The sequence below is a fragment of the Camelus bactrianus genome, chromosome 32 (assembly GCF_048773025.1).
Source record: "Camelus bactrianus isolate YW-2024 breed Bactrian camel chromosome 32, ASM4877302v1, whole genome shotgun sequence".
NCBI classification, from domain to species: Eukaryota; Metazoa; Chordata; class Mammalia; order Artiodactyla; family Camelidae; genus Camelus; species Camelus bactrianus.
The window spans coordinates 7,974,746-7,982,469 of record NC_133570.1 but is presented as its reverse complement, the minus strand read 5'-3'; the positions used below and the strand labels follow the sequence as shown (position 1 = coordinate 7,982,469).

General features: G+C 37.0%; 1 protein-coding gene across 10 annotated transcripts in view; it reads left to right on the top strand.

Annotated features, from left to right (window-relative positions):
* The window catches only part of ATXN2 (ataxin 2), a 99,549-nt gene that overhangs the window by 842 nt on the left and 90,983 nt on the right, over positions 1 to 7,724 (top strand). The window lies entirely within an intron of this gene.

Genomic DNA, 7,724 nt, shown 5'->3' with positions numbered 1-7,724 from the left:
GAAGGACTGGGCAGCCTCCCCTTTTCCATTTAAGTGTTTGGGAGGGGTTCACAGGTCTTAGCAATTGTCAGCTTCTGTTGGCCTTCTTTAAGCCTCTTCTGCCCCCCCAGTAGAGGGGATGCTTGGGCAGCGCCCCCACTCCCGGTTTAAATATTAACGTGGAAGGGTCTTGGTCTTGATTCTGTCTCCCGAAACTTGCCAACTCCCCCCATTGGGGAATAACGAGGGAGGGGGTAAAGAGTTAGGGCAGCGTTCCTTCTGCCCGTTAAAGTGGCAGCCTCAGGGCTCATCTGGAGTCTTTGGGGTCTGTTCAGTCTCCTTACCCACCCCCCTCCCTGCCTGGGAGAGAGCGAAGGACCGGGTTGAGGTGGGTGGGCAGTGGCCCCCCGCACCCCTCCCCGTTTAAATCTCAGGTGGCGGCTGGGGCTCCAGAACTCCCGGGATCGTGGGGCTCTGTGCAGTCTCCCGCAGCGTTCCGCCCTCCCCCACCTGAGGAAGGGGTGGGGAGTGCCCGGCCCCCTCCCGGTCTCCCTCCTTCCCCCGCAAGGCCTCTCCGGCGCGGGTGGTGGCCGAGCCGCATTGCTGTTTCGAGGCCGCAGAGGAGAAGGCGTCTTTGAATAGTGGTGGGCGAGGGCAGGACCCAGGCGTGCGTCAGAAGCTCAGGCCGGACTGGGGACATAGCGGGTGTTAGTGTGGTGGCAGGGACCGGGCATGCTGTGCGTTTTTTTCCCCAACCCTTGCCCCAGTTTTTGAAATTTGGAGAGGAAAGGAATTGCAGCAGGGGACATGGTGGGGTGCCTGAAGGCAGAAATGCGGTTATTTCCTTGCGTCGTCTTTCCCCTTATGACCCAGGTTTGTTGTACAGACTTGGGGCTCAGTGTTGTCTCAGCTAACCGAGTCTGACTCTGGAGGGTGTGTGTGTGTGTGTGTGTGTGTGTGTGCGGGAAGACCTGTTGTAGGTTTGTGGGGGCGGCGGGGGGGTTGTCAGTTCGTATTTCACGAACTCAGAAAATGCTTAGTGTTCAAACTGGGCAGCAAATGTCAATAGACTCCATTCCATTGTGGCCAGTGTCCTTAACTTGGGGAGTGCCGCCAGAGCTCACCAAGGGCACGCAAGTCCAGTCCACTTCCCCGTGCCCCGAACCCATCCATGTTGCCGGCACTGCCATGCCTCCCTTAGGCCTAGGCGGGGTTGGCACGCTTGGTGCTGAGGGTCCTTCTTAAGTAGACATCCTGGTCTGTAGAATGTGGGATAAGGGGATTTTTTTTTTTATGCAGACTTCTTTTTGAAAACGGGTTTTCAGCAACCCATTTCCAAAGAAATTTCACTTATGGCAAAAGAAGTTATCCATCAAGATGATTCAGAGTTGACTTTTAAGGAATTCTGCCTTCGGTGTGGGGCGATGGGGAACATTGGTTTTGAATTCTGCCCTACCCTCCCCACTCACAGTTTCTCCTTCTCTGAAGCATCTGCAGATGCTACCTATCAAAACCAGTTCAAATGAAATGCTTATTTTCCCAGCTCTTGTCCACATAGGATTCTGTAACTTTGGTTCCCTTTTTCAGTGGCATCCATAGTTTAAAAAAAAAAAAAAAGAGAAAAGAAAAAAATTAAATATAATTTTTATAGAAAAGGATGCCCAGTTTTTTCCTTCCTAGGATCAGATTGAAATCTGGCAGATACATTCAACTTGTTCAAATAAAAAATTAAACCTAAAGCTTTTAATTTGCATTGGCTCTCCTTAGACTTAAAAATTATAACAAAGAATTTGTTCCAGAGTGGCTTGAGTGATCAGAAATATTTGGAATGTTTTAATACCACAGATCTTTTTCTGTTCCTTGAGGTTAATTTAGATTCTTGCTTACTTTGAGTTCTTTTATTTGAAGCATAAATTGTAGCCCTTATGCTTTTTGATATGTATGTGAGGTTTCTTTTAGTGTGCTGAAATCATATAGTGTGAAATTTTGTCTTGTATGTGTCTTTAGTTAATCTACTTGTAGAATTCCTTTCAATTTTGAATCACTGTTACTGGGTTCTTTGTAAACCAATTACAATTTCTAGAGTTTCCTCACTTAGGTTTGTGTATATCTGCAGTTAAAATATGTACATTTCTGGGACCAAAGGTGAAGGAAGAAAATGCAGCATTGGATTTGACATGTTTAGAGACAGCAAAATAGTCTTGAAAGTCACATCTGTTTTAAATAATATAATATTTCATCATATTTTACTTTTTTTGTTGTAAATATTGGATGTTTATGGCTTTCAAAAAATTACTGTCTTTGTCATATATGTTTTAGAACATGGGTATTTTCTCTTGGAGTAGTGTAACCTCAGTATTGAAATTTGAACATAATTTTACCTTAATCCAATCCTATTTTTGCCATTTTCATTTTATGTAGTTTTAGTGATTGTGTATGTTATTTTGGGTTCAGCCTTTTTCTTCTTAACACTATTATAAATTTTAGGTTTCTGCTTAACCATTCAGTTGTGAGGATTTGGGTTTTCACATTTTTGCTGTTACAGGTAGTGGAATACATCTTTATCTTAATCGTTTCTTGCTTCAGTCTGTTTCTTTTCAGAAAGTTCCCAGGAGTGGTTTTATTAGGCCAAAGGGCTTCAAGATTTTTAATGGCTCTTGTGTTAGTTTCCAATGCTGAGAAGGTGGCTCTTTTATAGGATGGTTTCTTTGTAGTTTGTCAAACACTCTGGCAGATTTTCAAGGAAAAAGTTGCATTTACTGTTAAGTGCATGAGTAATTAAGTGCTTTTGTTAGTTACCTGTTTATGTTTGAATTTGAATTTGATTTTTCGGAAGAGTTCATGAAATTATGTGACAGTGCTTTGAAAACGGTAACTCTTAATACTAATATGGATACATGGTATATCTATTGTGCTGATACTTCTAAGTACAGGAATGACAGTCCTGAGGAACTTGTTCTGAAGTTCTTTGGTTTTGTTTTTGTTTAACCTTCCTCATTCATCTAAAAGAGTGTTTGTTAGCAGCTAGCCTATGATTTGAATTATTTTGGGGGACCTTTTTTCAAAATTCAGAGCACTATTGGAAGTTATCACTGGTTAAGATATGTCTCTTCCCCTTCTACATTCCATTCCCTATTTAAAAAAAAAATGGGTTTGCAATTCTATTGCCATATTCCCAATACTTAGAATGTTTTTGGATACAGGATTAAGTGAATAAAAACTTTTCTTAGTAATTTTCAGGTTAGTACTTTTACTGCTGCTTTCTCTTAAGGCATTGCAGTTTAGAAATTATGCTGCAACTCGGTGTAATTGTTCCTTATGTTTCTATTTGAATGTCGGTGAGACCTTCCTATCTTTAAATTAAGCATCTTACAGAAGAGCCTGAAAACACCTACTTTCCTTCAACACATACATTTATTGAAAATCTTTGTACAAGGGAGGTGTAGGTGCTTAGGATATACCAATGAATAAAAAGATAGCTGCCCTCTGTTATTTACATTTCGATGTGATGAACCAGACAGTAAACAGGAGATGGTAAATTAGCAAATTGTATATATCAGGTGAGAGCTATAGGATTAGAGGAGAGTAGATTACAGGGATGATAGTGTGAGGGTAGGGAGTGATTGCAATTTTAAATGGGTTAGGGGAGGCCTCATTGAGGAGGTCACATCTGAGCAATGTTTTGAAGGTGAGGTAGTTATTTATCCATTTGTTTTTTATTTAGCGTAATTGGTCATATGGCCCTTTTTGTAATTTATATGGTTTAAAGTGCATCATCCTTTATTCATTCTTTTATGTGGGTATTGAAATTGGACTAAAAATGTTAATTGATATTTTAAGTCATTAAAGGTAAACAGTAGATGAGTATTAAAAGAGGTACATTTTTGGTTTTTATTAGGCTTTTTTATTTTACCTAATCAGTTTAATTTTCATTCTAAGAACCTAGAGAAAATAAGCATTTCAAGACTGGGCAAAACCCTACAACAAATTGGTTATCTTTGACAAAAGTAAAGGTAAGCGTATAGTTTCTTAAAGATTTTGTGTTCTGAAAAGTCAGCACGTTCATGGCATCAGTCATGATGTTCTTTTTTGGTTAAATGTCAACTTGTATTTTCTGTGTTTCTCTAATTAGACAGTTATAGTTCAACATGGGGTATAACTCATATCATAGCTATTTAATAGCCGTATGTTTCAACTTAAAGGAGGATCTGATCTTTTTTGTCCTAAATAGCTGCAGCTGTGTTAGAACTTACTCTGATCATTGCAGTGTGTTTTCATACCTTGGAAAGGGTTTTAAGTTTTTTTTCCCCCCTATAGTTGTAATTTTCTATTTTGGCTAGATAGTAATAGTATTTTGATATTGTTTAAAAAATTTGAGCCAGAACAAAACCCTATTTTTGAAGCTGTTTCAAATGATTGCGACAACTTCAGTGGAGATGTAAGTAGTTGATTAACAGGCCTACCTGCTACTGTATCTTTCTAATTGAAAGTACTTGCTGTGGGGTTTTGTTTTGTTTTGAAGCATATATGGGTCATCTATGACTATTAACCATACCAAGATTTTAAGAGGGCCATACAGTGGTCTTTCTTAGCGAGAGTGTTATTAAAAGTACATTGCTCTTTCCTCTTGAGGTCTTTTTGCATCCTTAGGTGTTAGACTTCAAAAATAAGGATGTGTTCATCAGAGAATTTACCCATCAGTGAATATGAAGCTGGTCTCAAGCCTTTGAAAGGTTGTACCATCTAAATCTAGAATTTGTAATGTAGATACTTTGTCCCCTGTAACCTTTACTAACATTACTTATGATTGGAAATAGGTTGAGCTATATCTTAATGCATTTTTGATATCCTTAAAGTATACGTCTTTATTCAAAAATAATTTCTGTTACATATGTAAGTATAAAATTTGATGCTTTGGGTCATACTGAACGTGGTTCATGCTGCTTATAGTATAATAGAGATATACTTAAACCAGTGTCTAGAACAGATCCTTGAAATTAATAAATTGAGAAAGTCTTAGGTATTGCCTCATTTATATTTGAAAGTTCTCTTATAAGTTGAAAAACAGTAAGTTTTAAATAACTTACTGTAGAAGAATTCAGAGAATCAAAAAAAATAAAAGCCCCAAACTCCTTTAAAATTAGAATCCTCACAATCTTCTTTGTGATAACCACTGTTGGAAATGTGGTGTACATCTTTTCAGCTTCTCTGTGAACAGATATATATTAAACAAAATGGTATCATATGGTACGTAATGTTTTGGATTCAACAGTATGTATTGTCTTTTAAAAGACTGATGTTTCCCCTTAAAACTGGAATTTTAGAGCATGAAGAAATAACAGAAAATCTTAAAATAGAAGAGGCTTTGAGAGGTAAGAGGACTTGCCCAAAGCAACATATTTGTGGAATTTTATTACATCCCTCTGTTTAAATAAATGCAGACATAGACATAAACAAGATCATGCTGTGTATTTTAAAGAATACGTAACTACAGACAGTCCTTGCCCTTCAGGATATCTTTGGTAACCTTGAGTTTGGCTTGATAAAATAGAAGGTCTAGTTCCTTATCTTTTTTTTTTTTTTAATATGTATTTTTGTATTTATGTGGTATGGAATCTTCTACTTAAATATTAAGCCCTTGGTTTTGTTATTTTTAATGGTTTAGTACTGTTTTGGACCTGGGTTGTTTATGAAAATTTGCCACAACTATTAGCCTTAGGTTTTATTTGCTGAAAATTATTTTCAGTTGTATTCATATGAAAATTTGAAATTCCCTTTAATTAAAAAAATTCTTGTGTAGATTGCTTATACTTTAAGCCTTGAAGTTGAGTTAAGTGGCTATAAAATATCAATTTCATGCCATGATTAACAGCTGATTGCATTTTGGGAACTGGATAAAATGGCATGCTATAATGGAATCTTTGTAGTTTCCCACCAGTTTGTAGTATGAGGCTTGTCTGCAATGTAATTAAAATGAATGTGGGTTATTAAGTGTATCAGAACTTGAGAATGTTGTTCTCTTGAAAGTATTACCTTGAGAGGCTTTATCTAACAGTGTTGTGAGTATCAAATATTTTTGATTGCCACTTTATGTTCATACTGCTTTTTATTTTATAAGTCATATGTTAAAACATATTCTTAGCAGTAATCTTTGTAAATAGTCAAGAGTAACCTTGATCATAGTTTTAGTTTAAAAAATATATGTATATAAAAAGAAAAGACTGGTTTTGAACCAAATAGTGCATTCTTTTGGGACTCATAAAAAACATTTTTTGTGGACCTTTTGTAGTTAACTATTTTCATTCATGAAACACACTTGAAAATCAGGAAAAAGACTTAAGGTCTTTACATTTAAGCTTGTGCAGATTATAGAAAGAGGAGCTCTTCAGGGCCTCTTTCAGAGTTTATTTGCTTTCACTTTATATATGATTCTGCATAGCTTGCTTTTTTTGCCAGAAAGTAGAAAGGTAAAACTTTTAGAGCAAGCATATTGTTAGCAATGGGAAGTAATAGTTGTGTGATAGAAAGTTAAAAGATGGGAGAACTGTAAAAAAACAGATGCAAGAGCCCTGAAACCCGTGGGGGTTCTGACTGTAAGTTTATACAGCTGCATACCTTAGTAGACCCCTCTCAGAAGCATTACTATTTTATAACGTAATGTAGTTAATTGATGCATTCATAATGATGACTCGTAAGACAAGGTTTAAATTATTTTTCATATCTTTCAAAGAAGTATTTTTCAAACTGTAGGTCACTACCCTTTAGTAGATTGTAAAATCAGTTTGGTGGGTCATGACAAGCAGTTTTAGAAAAATGAAAAAAAAAATAGAAGATATTACAGTACATTGCATTTTAAGGGTAAGAGTTGTTTTAAGGAACTTCTGTTTCAGTTAACGTACATATATTGTGTTGCAATTTAAACTAATTTTTCATTGGTGTAGTCAAAGTCACTGATTAAGAGGCACTGAGATACAGTAAAAGGCTTCAGGAAGGATTTTGCAACTATGTCTAGGCTAAGATGGCCAGATTTAGCAAATAAAAATACAGGATGCCCAGTTAAACTTGAATTTCTGATAAACAATGACTAATTTTTTGGTATAAATAGGTCCCAAATTGCATGGAACAAAATTATTTATTATTTGTCTGAAATTTATATTTAACTGGGCATTCAAATTTAACTGGCTGGTCTAGGCTAGAATTGGAGTTCACCCCTTGGTGACTAAAATTTAAGCTCTGTGAGGGCAGGAACTTCATTTTGCTCCAGTTGTATCCCAGTCTCCTGGAACAGTACATGGCATTAAGTGATCAGATGTTTGAGTGAATGAATGGGCAAGTCACTCTTGGGCTCCGTTTCTCTATCTATTAAAAGGGGAAAAGAATACCTTAAGTAAGAAGCTAAATTATTACATTCCATTCTGGGCACATTGTAAGCTCTTAGTATTTTAGAATTATACAAATTTGGAGTTGGAAGTGGCTCTGGTGGGTTTTTAGTTCTCTCTCTCTCTTTTTTTTTTTTTTTTTTTTGTAATTAGGTTTATTTATTTAATGGAGGTACTGGGGATTGAACCCAGCACCTTATGCATGCTAAGCACATGCTCTATACTGAGCTATTCCCTGCCGCCTCTCATTCTCTTTACTGATGAGGAAACTAAGGCCACAGAGGTTATTTGCCAAAGTTCTCCCAAAATCATTGGCAGCTGCATAGCTAGCATTTTCTTTGTAATATGTTTCTTAAGACTTGTTTT